This window comes from Pelodiscus sinensis, chromosome 14, assembly GCF_049634645.1.
Source record: "Pelodiscus sinensis isolate JC-2024 chromosome 14, ASM4963464v1, whole genome shotgun sequence".
NCBI classification, from domain to species: Eukaryota; Metazoa; Chordata; order Testudines; family Trionychidae; genus Pelodiscus; species Pelodiscus sinensis.
In genome coordinates this window covers 4334158-4349579 of record NC_134724.1, presented here as the reverse complement: position 1 = coordinate 4349579, position 15422 = coordinate 4334158, and positions in this window count along the sequence as shown.

Here is a 15422-nt window from a genome sequence, read left to right as displayed (position 1 = left end):
CCCTAGAGTGGTGGGTATATGTCACACTATATAGGGCACTCCCTAGCCCCTCTGTCTTCAGTTCCTTCTTGCCCTCAGTGAGGGGTGCTAGGAACAGCATGTTCCAGCCTTAGCTGTAGCTTAATATTCCTTTCCTATTGTGGCGTAGATAGTTATCTCCACTAGTTAAGTACCTGTAAATAGAAAAACATGAAAAACAACAAATTGTCGAGCAGTACCGTAAAGACTAACAAAACATGTCGATGGTATCATGAACTTTTGTGGGCACAACCCACTTCTTCAGATGCCCATGAAAGCTCATGATACCATCTACATGTTTTGTTAGGCTTCAAGGTGCTGCAAGACCATTGGTTGTTTTTAAGTTTTTCCAGTTACAGACGAACTCGGCTCCCCCTCTGAAGCTTTTGTACCTGTAAGTAGTTCTGTGAGTTTTCTGATTCATCTTAGAGACTTCGCCTCAGGGACGGGGCCTGCCCAGCTCCCCTGGCTTCCAAGCCTGTGCTGTGAACTGCAGGCCTATGCCAGGCAGCCATCCATATGCTGACTGCCTTTGCTGTCTGGAGGAAAGACATGGATTAGAGAAGTGTCGCATCTGCAGGTTCTTTCATCCCAGAACGATTAGAGAAGGAGGAATTCGGCTTCGGGTGTTACTGAAGGAGTCCACACTAGCGCCACAGGACCAGCGATCAGACTTGGCACGAGCACCAGTGGGTCAGTGCACAGCACCCTGCTGGCATCAACGGCTTGGCACTGTTTGTCACCACCAGCCCCGACGAAGTGCCCAAGGAAATCAGGCAGGGCCCTCATAAGGACAAGGGCAGAAAGGGCGATCAGTCAGCTGATAGGCCACAAGAGAAGGCACAGGTGGCACTGAGCTCCCTTTGCCTGGTCACCATCCCCGGTACTGAAGGTTCATCTCCCTTCCATGCCAGAGGCCTTCTAGGCCACCCAGGACAGCTGGACCATGCTGGTACTGCAACCCTCTGGAACTGGCCGGGCTTCAGCATGGAGGGAAACTGCTATTTGGGCCTCGGTCGCCAAGCACTGCTAGGTTCCGCTTCCCACCTTGGTCTGAAAGGAGAGCGCCTCAAAGCCCACAAAAGTCTGGCCAAGACAGACCAGGGTAGGACGCAAGGTCTCACGTGTCACTGGAGTTGATGTGCAGACCCACAGAGGTACGCATGTCACTGCACCAGCGGCACCGAAGGGAGAGTCGATCCCCTTACTCGCCGCGTCGGCCTAGGGACATTTCTCCATGACTGAGGCACTGCTCGCTGTGCCGACGATATGCACCGGCACTGAGCTACTTAAGCTGTCATGGCACATTCCACCACTCTCGATCCTCCTCACAGCTACGGTGTTCAGCTCTGCATTGCTGGTCCCCAGGCACTCGCAGTCCTCGCAGGGACATATGATGCACCCGGTCGATGAGATCCACATTGGTTGTGGAGTCCCGGTACCAGGGAGATCTCCCCACATGATCCTTGTCATAGGCATCAGGCAGCATTTGGTCCTGCATTGTTTCATTGGACTCGGCCTCCATCCCTCCAGCACAGACATCTGCACAATTCTCGGTGCCACTGTGCTCGGTACTGTGGGTGCTGTCTCAGGGCACGCCATAGCCTCAGTCACAGAGGCAGACTCAATGGTGCCCGTGGACCCCCGGGGATTCCCAGTTCAACCAGAGGTTACTCACTCAGAGCGTTTCAAGCTCCCTTGGTACCTCTGTCTCCTCACGGGCAAAGCAGTGATGGGCGACCAGCTCCGTCCTTTGAAGAAAGGCCGGCTGTGCTAAGCCTCCTCTTCCTCTTCGCTAGATGAAGCAATAGTAGCTTCCCCTCTGGTGGTACCCCCAGACAACTTGACATCCCACCTGGACCTCCTGAGGAGGGTGCAAACGGCTTGGGCCTTCAAGTGAAGGAGATGCAGGAGACCTCAGACTCCTTGTTTTGTGTTTTGGGATAGGCGGCGCCCGCCAGGGTGGCTTTACCTCTACATGAGGAAGTAGCCAAGGCCTTGTGGCAGACCACCTCATCCATTCCGTGATAGCAAAACGGGCGGGGAGGAAGTACTTTGTCTCTGCTGAGGCCCATGACTACCTGTGTACCCCACCCACCTTCTGATTCCCTTGGGTTGGAATCAGTAAGCCACAGAGAATGCCAAGGACAGCTGCCTCCCACTCCCAAGAATAAAGACGCCAAAGAGCTGGACTTGTTTGGTCAGAAACTTTATTCTTTGGCGAGCTTCCAACTCAGGGCAGCGAACCACCAGGCTCTGTTTGCCTGCTACGAGGGAACAGTGTTTGAGACCTCCATCCCAGAAGGCCTACAAAAAGAGCTACAGAGGCACGTAGTCTAGACGTACCCCCTGTGTCTGTTCCCCATGGCGACACGAGGATAGCATCTCGCTGCCTGAGAGGTGAAATCCCTTAGGGGCGGTAAGAAGTGTGAGGGAACGGTGTCTAAGGCTTTCAAGAGCAGCTGTCCCATTGATTCCCTTTCTTCACAGCCTCCCAGAAGCCATTGTGCCTTTTACCACCCTCCCGCTTTCTGCCAGTACTGCTGGAGCTCTTAGAGAGTTTCCACTCACCACTCCCGTGTGTTAGCTGGTGGTTGGGTGAAGACCCTCCCAGCCCTGAGGGAATGAAGGTAGCTGAGGGTGAGAGCTCTGGTCAAAGTTTTCAGCAATGACAAGTCATTTGGAAGGGGGGTGGCCCAAGACATTTCAGAGTGACTGGACTGCACTCCTCACCCCCAAGACAGCTCCCTTTCCTGGGGTTTCCAGTGAGGCAGCCGAAGACTTTGGTTGCTTCTGAAAAATCTTCGCCGTTATCCACACATCGTTTCATCTTAGAGAACAAATACAACATCTCATTAGCTAGAACGGGGTCCGTTTCTGGTGTTCAGAGACCCCAGCTCACACACAAGGCTGGCGAGGATGACTTTTCAGCAGTGTAGTCACCAGACCCTCCGAGCATTGTGCTACTCTCCTCTCAAGAGAGCATAATGCTATTGGTATAACAAGGGAGTAACGCAACGGTGTGACCGGTCCCTGGCTCTTCTCTTCTGCCGTATTGAATACCTTGCAGGTTTCTGCCCAGATGCCAAGCTCATGGTTAGGGTTAGAAATGGAATGAATACCGAGCCGTTTACGGAAGCCAGTAAAGCTTGCGTAGGCCCCTCCGTCGGGCAGCATGCTTTGCCACGTACGTCTTCACTTCCGGTTCCACACCGATCGTTTTTGTAGACCCAGAATCAGACTTGATTAGACCTGACACGTTTAAGCTTTCCAGTGGCAGTGGTGGTTGAATCTGACACCTCATGAAAGACGCTGTGTTTCTGTTTGTTTTTGCTAACGGAAAGGAAAACAGAACAGTGACAGATCATCTGTCTGAGGGAGACTGCAATTACCACTCCCAGAAATTATTTCTTATTTAATGAAACATCTATTTAGGCCGAACAAAGGAATTTCAGAGGAGAGCGCGCAGAAGGGTGGGACGGGGAACACAGACGATAACACAGTTGCAATTACAGGGAACGAAATTCTCTTGACATTATGACGCAGTTTGTGGGAGATCTTATTAGAAACCCTGCCAGACCAGAGCGACGTGTTCTTCTGTACAGATACAGCGCGTCTATTTATACCTACCACGAGCCGATATCTATAGTTCTCCAGACTGCACGGTGCAAATGCAGCTCATTCCTGAATGGAAGCTTTTAAAAAGCAATCTGCTCTATTTTCTGCAGTGAGGTGCCAGCAAAACTCTCTCTCCTCAGCGGGTGCCAAGTCTGGTAACACCCTCTCCTGAATCTGAAGGGAAAGTATCGGCGAGCCAGAGCGTGCGAGGGGCTGGGAAAGAGGACAGTCTCCTTAGGAGAGGCAACCCTGCTCCTTCCCCTCCATAACCACCAGAGCTTGGGTCTCTAGCACATTGTTGGTACGAAGGCGGTGAGAGGGGATGGGCTGGGGGCTGAACCATTGTCCTGCTTCCCCTCCGTGCTAGCTTGTGGCAGGAGGAACAGGAAGCACGTGGCAGCCGTGAAGGCGGGTATAATACCTTAGGGAAGGGCTTCAACTTTGGAAGCCCCGGGGACCACAATGATACTCACAGCACATGCCGAGGGCCGCAACTTAAGTCTGGTTGCATATACAAGCAAATAGCTTCTTTCACACTGACGGGCATGAATACAAAGCACTTCCCACAATGCCCCGGCACTCCCGGCACCTCCTCCCTGGGGGCTAGAAACGCCGACGCCCTGTACCCGTCTGTTCCAGCCAGCCCGTCCGCTTGCGTCTATCAGTGCTCACCCCGCCTGGGAGACGCCTCGCCATTGTGGAGCGTGTTCCCAGTCAGGGGTGGCCTGTAACTATAGGCCGACTTGGCCGTCTCCTAGGGTGCCGTCTTCAACAGCACGCCCAGGGCGCCCGCTGATGACATCATGCCATTGACGGCCGGGCAGGCGGGGGTGGCGATCGCGCGTTCCGCTTGGGGCACCAGCTGCCACAGCCCTCCTCAGGCCACCCCTGTTCCCAGTGGAGGCCACATTCAAAGGATCCCGCCCGCGGGCCGCATGTTGAGCCCTGCGTAAACCCAAACCGCCCTGCCTTAGGGGTTCCTGCTGGGCAGTGCAGCTCTCGGTCACCCTCCCATCATTGGGTGCTTACGTCTGCCAGTTTGGCTCTGCTGTAACTACCCCTGGGGAGTATGGTTGAGTTACCTAGGATGAGCTTTATCAAAGGGGGAGCAGGCGGCAGAACCCACAGTGAGGCCTCTCCGAGAGGGGGCCAGGAGGGGGGTCTTTGCTGCTGCAGCGAAGCCTCCTCCCCGGGAGTGGGGCTGGCAGCTTTTGCGGCCCCCTCGCCCAAGGGAGACGCTTTGTAAGCTCTAGACTGCAGAGCCCGCAGCGTGCGTAACCACTAGGAGTTTTAGCAGTTGCACAGTAAGATTTTTAAACGCCTTTCTAGAGGCTGCTTCCCATTTCGCATTGGTGGGCTTGAGTGCAGCTGTGTTTGCAAAGCTGGGCCCGTGCGCGCGGATCTCTCCACTCCTGTGCTCACTGGGTTATCTTGTCCCACACTACTGCCTGCCTCCCTCTCCTGCCACCCTGATTGCCTCACTCCCTGCGCTGGTGCTTGCTAGCGGGATATGCTTGTGTATTACCCTCTGCAGCCAGCACGGCACCAGCCGGGATGTCTCAGCCTAAGCTCTGTAGTCTCTGAAGGCAGGCGGGTGTTTTGGGGTACCCACAAATAATAGGGATTGGACCGTCGGCCGATCTCTAAACTTTCACCATTCAGCCAGTGTTGATCTCGTTTTCACAGTCTGGTCATTTCACACCAGTGCCCGAAATCACAAGGCTGGTAAGTTTAGTTGTTGACATTATGTTTTTCTACTGATTAGCCAAATATTGAGATTTTCCTCCCAGGGACAGACTTAGTGGATTTTAAGCATTTTTCTTCTCCCCCTCACCCACCTTTCCTCTTTTGGAAAACCGTGCTGTTGGGATATCTTTTTACTGCCAGCATTCAATGAATACTATGTGCTGTAGCATGCAGTAAAGTCAGGCTATGTAAGAAACCACAGTGGTTTTAACCTCTAGCATTGCTATAAAAGCAGCCCGAATAAAATCGGGGGTGAATAAGACAGCTGTGGAAATGACCTCTCTTGAGTTTATGGCTCTGAAATCTCCCCATCCCCCCCTTAATTAAATAAAACCTGTAGTCTTTGGTGTTATGTTTCATAGACAAGTTCAGGTATGAGACAGGGGAACATTCCAAATGCCTTATGAAAGGGGCTTACAATTCAGAGTAACCCACGGAAAGCAGAATATGTCATCTGAAGTCTTCTTACTGTAGCTGGGGAGTGAGGCAAGTGCAAGGAAAGCTGCATAAGCAAACCCTGTGCCCAGCTCAAATGAAAGCAGAGCAGCGGAAAGACCAAGATTCGGTGGCTTAGAACCAGTCTCGGTGTTTTAGTAGGTATCGGGCAGTTTCACCCATGCTGAGATATGCACCCAGGGCGGGTTTCTACGGCTGCCTACTGCCGTTGCCCTGGCCAGGGGGAGAGTAGCTTTTGTCTGATTCAGGGGCACTGGCTGCTGCAGGGATGCTCTGGCTGCCCTAGCCATGGCCCCACACTGTGCTCCGTTGGGATGGCCCTGGAACCGTGTGGGCCCAGGGGCAGAAGCAAGGCTGCTGCAGTGTTGTGCTACCTCACTTTCTCACAGACTTTCCAGGGCTAGGGATGGCCTAGACATGAAGCGTATATGGCCCCGTGAATTAAAAATGACCGCCCCCCCCCCTTCCAGAACTGCTGGTGGAGACTCACTCCATTTCCGAGGTGCGTGGCTCCCTTGCGCGTGGCTTCTTCGTTAAATATCTCAGAGATGCCCATTAAAAGGCAAGTGTCCAGTGCTGAGCAGGCAGCAATAGCGCCTTGGGAGGAATCCGTTATAGCGTATGGACACGGCCCTTTCACCAGGCCCCTCGTGATCACGTCCGCAGCGGCCCTCGTGGTGGCCCGTGCAGGTGGCTGTAACACCCGAGTCAGAGCCCAGCAAGCAGTGGAAGTGTTGGTAATGCTGCTAGACAATATTTACCTTCCAGGATTGGCAAATTCCCTGGTTTGGCACCAGTCAGGTCCTCAGGGTGCCGGACTAGAGACATTCAACCTTTAATACAGTTATACTTGTCCATCTCTTTAAGGCTACGTCTTCACTGCACAGTTATTTTGGAATAAGCTATTCCACAATAGTCATTCCGAAATAGCTTATTTCTAAATAGCACATCTACACTGCAGTTATTTCGAATTAACGGAATTGCTGTGTAGACGCTCGCATAGTTATTTTAGAATAATAGTAGCCCAGTGTCTGTGAGTCTGTAACGCCAAAATGCTGGTTGTTCCCTCTGGGAGGCACGGTTGCCTGAAATGCTGGCTGTTCCCTCTGGGGGGCACGGTTGTCTGAAATGCTGGCTGTTCCCTCTGGGGGGCACGGTTGTCTGAAATGCTGGCTGTTCCCTCTGGGGAGCACGGTTGTCTGAAATGCTGGCTGTTCCCTCTGGGGGGCATGGTTGTCTGAAATGCTGGCTGTTCCCTCTGGGGGGCACGGTTGTCTGAAATGCTGGCTGTTCCCTCTGGGGGGCACGGTTGTCTGAAATGCTGGCTGTTCCCTCTGGGGGGCACGGTTGTCTGAAATGCTGGCTGTTCCCTCTGGGGGGCACGGTTGTCTGAAATGCTGGCTGTTCCCTCTGGGGGGCACGGTTGTCTGAAATGCTGGCTGTTCCCTCTCGGGGGCACGGTTGTCTGAAATGCTGGCTGTTCCCTCTGGGGGGCACGGTTGTCTGAAATGCTGGCTGTTCCCTCTGGGGGGCACGGTTGTCTGAAATGCTGGCTGTTCCCTCTGGGGGGCACGGTTGTCTGAAATGCTGGCTGTTCCCTCTGGGGGGCACGGTTGTCTGAAATGCTGGCTGTTCCCTCTGGGGGGCACGGTTGTCTGAAATGCTGGCTGTTCCCTCTGGGGGGCACGGTTGTCTGAAATGCTGGCTGTTCCCTCTGGGGGGCATGGTTGTCTGAAATGCTGGCTGTTCCCTCTCGGGGGCACGGTTGTCTGAAATGCTGGCTGTTCCCTCTGGGGGGCATGGTTGTCTGAAATGCTGGCTGTTCCCTCTGGGGGGCACGGTTGTCTGAAATGCTGGCTGTTCCCTCTGGGGGGCACGGTTGTCTGAAATGCTGGCTGTTCCCTCTGGGGGGCACGGTTGTCTGAAATGCTGGCTGTTCCCTCTGGGGGGCATGGTTGTCTGAAATGCTGGCTGTTCCCTCTGGGGGGCACGGTTGCCTGAAATGCTGGCTGTTCCCTCTGGGCGGCCTGTGCTGCATGGGGAGTGCGGGGCCCAAACGGCCTCTTGCGCCACTTGCTCCCCTTGCGGCGGCCCAGCTGAGTGGCGCAGTAGTCGGCCTAGTGCCACGGTGGGAGGCAAAGGGGGGCGGGGCGGTGACGTGTGGCGTGACAGCAGCTCTAGGCTCCGCCCCCTGGCTGTGAACATCACCGCCCTGCCCCCTTCGCCTCCCACTGTGGCGCTCGGCTGACTTCTGCGCCGCTCAGCCAGGCCGCCATGTGGGAGCAAACGGCGCAAGCGACCGTTTGGGCTCTGCAACCCCCCATGCAGCACGGGGAGTGCGGAGCCCAAACGGCCAGTTGGGCTCCACGGTCCCCTGAGTGAGAGGCAGGAGGGGGAGAAGTGAAAGAGTGAGAGGCAGGAGGGAGGAGGAGAGAGAGAGAGAGCTGAAAATCCCGCCTTATGACGGGCTAATTGGCTAGTTTTGGAATAACAGCCATTATTCTGAAATAACTTTTCTGCATAGACATACCTTTAGTGTGGACACTATACAGGTGTCCTGTATTGATACATTATATTCCCTGTCCTGTATACACTGTATCGGTATAAGTGCTTTTTGTACCAGGATGAGTGCATCACCCGAGACAGGTTGTACCACTGTAATTATTCTGTTATAGTTCAGTGGGCAGAACTTTGGTGTGTAGAGAAGACCAATGGTGCTTTTGACAAGGTTACCCTCGATTCCTATGCTGGGGGGACCCCGCCCAAGTCTAACTGAATTTACAGGAGATGGGTCTGAATAGGGATGGAGTAAAAAAAAAAAAAAAAGCCCGATTCTGGCTGTCGCTTCAGCAGGTGCACAGCAGCAAGGGAGGAAGGAGGACTCTGCAGTGCATAAGGCCTAGGCGAGCAGGATATCCTGGTGTGCTGGGGAGGAGGTGACTGTCTGGCTCTCCCTGAGCAGTGGAGCTGGCTGGAGGGCGCAGTGTGCTAAGGAGAAGGGCAGCTGTGTGAATGTGCGTATCAGAGGCAGGTCACCTCCTCAAGTTCCCTTAAGAGTTAGACAGTCCGCAGCCACACTCATTCCAGGTTACATGCCCTTTGCCTCATTTAGTGTCCCATTGAAATCCCTGAATTTGCTTGAATAAAGACTGAGTACAAACTAATAAATAAGGGCCTCGGGATTCGGCCCCATTGTCGGCCTCTCGTGTTGTAGAATAATGTGTTTTGGAGTATTGCTGTCAATAACAGTTAGCAGGTTTTAACAGAGAAGCAACAGTGGTCTTAGCTTCTGGCAGTATTAAGAGCCATTCACATCTGAAATAGCAGCTCTGGGCATGTTTCAAAAGAGGGTCAATAGTAGTGGAGCTCAGACTTCAAAACAGACACCTATGTTCAAGGAGACTGCCAAAAAGTAATAGCTTAAAAGACAGACATGCAAAGCATTCTAATGCTCTGCATGGTTACAACGGCTCCATTCTGGCAGTCCCCCTGACATAATTAAGTAGTTTATTCTATCATGTTTTGATACATTCCAACCTCCACCAGTTGGCTTAGCCTCTGATGGCCGGACCCAAGCCCTATCTGATGTCTATGGTGTTCAGGGATTTGTTTCTGCTCTTTGTTAATTTGTTCAAATTGATTATATGATGATTGGAGGCCAAAAAAAAAAAAGCGATGGAAAAATAAATATGAATGTTCTCCCAGATGACAGCAATACAGTTCTCTCTCATTCTTGATTCACAGTAAGCCAGACTTGTCTAGTCTTGTGAATTAGTCACTTAAGGCAATGACAGATATCTGAATGTCACAGTTTTTCTCCAAAGAAACATTATTGGCGTTGTACATCAGGCATCCGGGATCACAAAACTGTGCAAAAAAAGGCAAAATGTGACCAGAGCAGGATTGGTCTTGCTGCTTTTTTTAACTGTCATTTTGACAATAGTGTTAGCCAAAGAACATTCCAATTAGGGATGTAAAATATTGACCAGTTAATTGTTTCCCTGGTAAGTATTAGCCTTACTGGCATGCTGACCGAGTTACAGGTTAACCAGACAGCTGGGCTCGGCCAGAGCACCCTCCACCCACAGCAGGACACCAGCCACAGTGAGTCCAGTGGGAGTAGCCATCTGCCTGAATAGACCGGGCTGGAATAGCCCACCCACAGTGGGCCAGGCTGGAGGACTCTGTCTGGAGTGGACCCTGCAGAACCCCAGCCTCTCTGCACCAGCCCCGCACAGTTAACCAGTTACAATTATATTGTTTAACCAGTTAATGTTTGAAATGGGTCATTACATCCCTTATTCAAATAACATGCTGGAAAGATTTAAGACTGAAGTCCTTGCTCCAACTCATGTTTTGACTCTGAAAACCAGGTGGGATCTAGAGTTGATCAGGAAACTAGGTACTGGTAGGGATGGGGGAGAGGAAACCAGGTATCTAGAGGCCATGCAGTGCGTCTTTCTCTTTGCTGCCAGTAGCTGATGCAGGGAGATGAGGACTTAGCCATGCTCACACTGATGAGTTGCCTTGCGGTGATGGGCAGCGCTGGCTGCCACCTTTGCTTGCCAGCCTGCCCATTGGTCCAAAGCATTTGTAGGGTTGTAGGGCAAGCAGCCAAATTAGGGGCAGCTCCAACCTTAGGGTGAGAACAGGTTCCTGCATTTGGGCCCCAGTGGAGTTTCACTGGCCTGAAGCATAGAGTTGGTGACAAGAGAAAGTGATTTTGAACAATCTTAAGCCCGAGTGTTATGTGATTAGGCCATTCTCTGGGTAGGAGAGACCCCAAATATGCTAAGAGTGAGGTGCATTGGCCGTGGACCTGGGGTGGGGGTATTCCTAGGGTGCCTGTCCTGTAGTTTGAGCAGAGCTAGTCGAAATCAGCTGGTTGGGCAAAACCTGCACAGAAATTTCTCTCAGGCTGCTGGATTTCGCTGGGGATTTGATTCACATTTCAAAACCAGTGGGATTGCTGCTCGGATTTGCACTTAGGTTTGGCTCTGGGGAACAGTGACTGCACTTTTGTGTCCTCAGGGTGCCCTGGCTAACCTGAGAATTTAGCCTGTAGCTGTGTTTAAAAACAAAACTTCACTTGTACTGGGGTAATAAAAGGCCAAGAGGAAGATAACTATGCTCCAGACTGGACTGGTCAGTTCATGCCCTGCTCTGCTTTCTTGGAGCCAAATAACGGACACAAAGTCCAAAGCAAATACTTTCTCCCTCAGTCAGTGCAAGCCAGTGTCAAAGTGCCCAAACTCCCTCTTTCCGTAGTGTTCCTCGGACGTGCCAAATAGCTTTCCAGGGTGTGGCTGGACCTATGCAATGGGATGTGCCAGCTGCTTCTGCTCCTTCAGTGAAGAGACCCACAAATCGTTCTTGATCCCACATAACCATTCTCTGTTTTTTCCTGGCCTCTCCCGCTGCCCCCTGGTATGTGTTGAGAGAGATCCAACAGCGAGGTCTGATCCTTTCCTCTCCCTTATCAAGTCAAAGGGCTTTCTATTTCCCAATTCCCTTTCCCAGCATTCCTTGCTGTAGTTTACACTTCCCAAGATATTTCTGGGCACTACAACCTGAAGAGTAATTTGCTGTTTAAAAAAAAAAAAGCAGCCCAAAACCGATTGAGTTGTAAGACTGCTTTAATGGGCCCAGAACGCCTTATTACTTTTTATCCTTATTGCTCTGTTTTAGTATATAGACTCAGTATAATTATAAGACACAAGGGGAGTTCTTGAAAAATATGAACAGGATTGTTAAAGTATGAAGTGGTGATGCACCAATGTCACAGAAACATAGGATCTGGTAAATTGCTCTGCAGGAACCCAGCAGATGTGACTGTAGTGTAAGTAGTTATTCCCCATTGTTGCAGATATAGTTTAGAATACAGGAAATTCAAATACCCAGAAGTAAATAAAATTCAGTGAATTGCTGGAAGTATGCAGAGTTTGAGTCCGATGTAATTAAAGACCTAAAGGCCTTACTGTTTATTATTCTGGAATAAATCTAATCCCATTTTACTGAAATTTGTCTAGGAAATGTCTTGAATGCTCACCAGACAACTTTCAAGTTTTAACTTGCTTTAAATCTATTTTTCAGTATAATTAGCAATGAATACAGAGCCATAACATCTCCCCCCACCCCCGTGCAGTTACAACAGCATAATGCAGTCAGCGAATCTTAAAAGAAAACCCCTCCCCACTTCTTGTGTGAGAAATATTCCACAAACCTCCCCCCAAGACATCTAACCCTCATCATGAGCAGGTGAAATTGGGTAACAGTCACCATGCCTGAAATAACGAATAATGAATTTTGAATGGTGGTTCAGTCTTCTCCATACACTTCTAAGTCTGCACTATGGCCGCCTTAAAACAACACGCGGGTGGAGGACCCTCTGTACCTGTTTTGTTATTTTAAACGTACAAGATTTCGTTTTTGGAAAATGTTAGCATTTTATTGCAACCCCTAAAGCCCATCCTGTAACGTGGAGAGGGGGCGTGACCTTCAATTTGGGGAACTCTTTTCTTTAAATCACTCAATGTCAAAGCACCGAACCTCCACAAGTTAGACAGTTTGTTTTATTTGTTAATATCGCACTGTGCAGAGGCATCTCCACCATTGAAAACATCTGATGCTCTGCAGTGTTTGTGATACACTGTTGTTCTAAAAGAGACAGGGACATCTTATAGTTCCTGTGCGTACTTGGGACAAGGTATTTTGGTTCATTTTAATGCCAGGCAAGGGCCTCATTTTAATTTTTACCTGTACTGTAGCATTTAAATGAGCCATTGTTCATTTGATTACATGTCCTTTCTCCCTTAATGCTTCTCTTTTCCCCATCACTTTTGCTTTTCTTTTTACCAAATCTATTATTTTTCTTTCCTCCTGGAAGGATCCTACACGTTTCAGGGTATACGCCACCTTCCATCAGTGGCTGTTTTGGGGGCAGCTCAGCAAAGCTTTAAAATGCCTGAATTTTCTTGAAACAAATTGTTGGCATTCCAGCACAAGCCTCAGGAGGCAAAGGTCTGCTATGAGAGTGAGGAGAGACGCTCTATTATAAAAACCGTACAAATAACGGGATTTAATGGGCTTGCAATCTGAAGTCTGGTCTACATTACAAGTCATTCACCAGCTTAACTACATTGCTTTAAAAATGATCTAGTTAAACTGCTACAAAACCCTAAGGTAAATGCCCTTAAATCAGTTTAGCTGTGTTAGAAAACATGGCTAGTTACAGCTTTTGAATACTGTTGCAATTTGTAGCCCACTCTCCAGATTTATTCTCCTTTCATGTCTTAACGGAGCCAAAATCTGATCCCGTTGATGTCAAATTCCCATTGATTTCAGTGGGCCCAATATTTGGACTACAATCATTTTAGTACAATACTTCATGCTAGTACCAGAAGAACCGTTGGCTTTCCTAAGACATGGCCAACAACTAGGGAATGGAGGCAGGTCACTATTAAACCAGAGACTTCATGGCCTCCTTCTCACGGACGAGAGGGGCACAAGTCCCAGTTCAAAGCTACACATTCTGTATTCAGGTTTTGTGTGACTCCCACCATCCTGGGGATTTCATGGAGGGATACGGGAGAAAGAATGTACCGCTGCAGATAACAGATCTGAATTGCAGATCCAGGATCAGAACGTTACCGTTCAAATGGTACACCCAAAAATGGTGCGTGTGTGACCCATACTAGTGAGGTCGCATGGGTTCCACAGAAGACGTTGGATCTTTTACAGACACATAAGCAGGCTTGGTCTTTAGCTCATGCTGTAACCATTCATGTTTTTCACTCTGGAGGTCCCGTAGGGTGTTGACCATCCCCTTGGCCTGGGGATGTTGCAGTGTTCAAACTGTAGGACCACGTGATGCGCTGAAGCTCAAAGAATTCCTTCTCATGGCGAAGAGAGGCTCAGTGTTGAGCTCACTCAGTTTTTCTGTGCAGGAGAAAGAGCGACGGTGCCAATTCTGAACTCAGCCATGGACTTTGTGGAGGTTAATGTGCCTCATGAGATTGCTGAACAAAACCGTCTGTCAAACTAAGCAGGGCTTTTTTTGGGGGCAAGGGGGAGTATATAAAAGTATATTATGTTCTGTTGACCATTAATTATATAAATAAAACACCACTAAGAATGTTTTTGTAGGCCACTCTGTTTTCTTATGAAATACAGGGATTCCTGGAACGGTGCAGAAACTCCATGGTAAACACAAGTTCTGGCCAATTTGATCCATGCTCCTGGAACACAGAAAAGTTGAAATAAGTCTCCTTGGGACAACAGTGACCTGTGAATGGGGCGTGGTTCAAGTTTTTCCATGGTTGAGAGGAAAAAAGAACGCGAAGAGCCCAGGGACGGAGTGTTAATATGGCCCATGTTCAGTGTGTCTTCAAACGAAAAAGGCACAGGGAATTCACAACAGCAGAGCTTTAAAAGCAGAGCCCTATGGAGAAGGTAAAGGTTAGATGTGAAGGCGATGCTTTTGGCTTGGAGAAGCGACTGCAGCACTTTGTGCAGTGCAGTGGTTTTCAGTACCACCTGCTGCCAGCACTTTCGAGGGGGCATCCGTGTATTTTCTGGAGGACATTTAAGATACGTTGGAGCAATTCTGACATGAAAAGCTTGTCCATCTGGGGCTGATGAACGGTTTTCACCTTCCATTCCATATACTTTTAACTCCTGGACAAAACATCCCAGTGACTCAAATTATAGATGTCCCGAGGTACTCAAGTGCGGTACTGCAAAACACCTGGATTTGGAAGCAGGGCTGCTACATGCTGGAAGAAGAAGGAACTGTATACTCTCAGCTGCCTTTGGGGAGGTTCACCCCGCAACCACAGGTCTTAGGAAAGCTCCCTCCCCCATCCTTGTCTTTGTGCAGCTGAAATGTGGATGTGGATGCAGCCAGGGAGGGTCAGTGAATGTTCCAAGACATGAACTCACTCAAGGTGTGCTCACCACGGTTTGCCTCTGTCAATATTCTCTTTCAGGTTCTTCGCTGTCCTTTTCTGATAATAGGGAAATTTGCCTTGACCCTGGAAGCACCTCAGCAATTGTACAGCAGAAATGGAAGTTACAGCTGGACATGACAGATAGAGAATGGAAACCCGTAGGATGCTCTTTTAATAAAAGTTCAAGCTTACTGTCTGTATTTCCTCTTAAAACCAAGGGTGAAATTCATTCTGCTGTAATCCCATACATTCCATGTACGTGGGGCCAGAGCTGAGCTGAGGTTAAGAATCTTAATCACTGCTCCTGAGTGCATGGAAGCATCTGTTTTATAGATAACGAAGACTGGAGGTGTTTTTCCATCTCCGCCATTATCGCCTGTCCTAACATTAAAATGTGACTGTGAAAGGTATTCCTTTTATCTCCCAAAATATCATCTCTTCTTCACCCACATGGGCTATGCTTTCTTGGCCTGTAACAATGCTTGGGATTTTTCCGTCCCAAGTGAAGAACTCTGCACGTGTCCTTGTTGAACCCTATCAGATTTTTTTTGGCCCAATCCTCCATTTTGTCTACATCTCTCTGGACCCTATCCCTTCCCTCCAACATATCTTCCTCCCCCCACAGCTTAGTGTCGT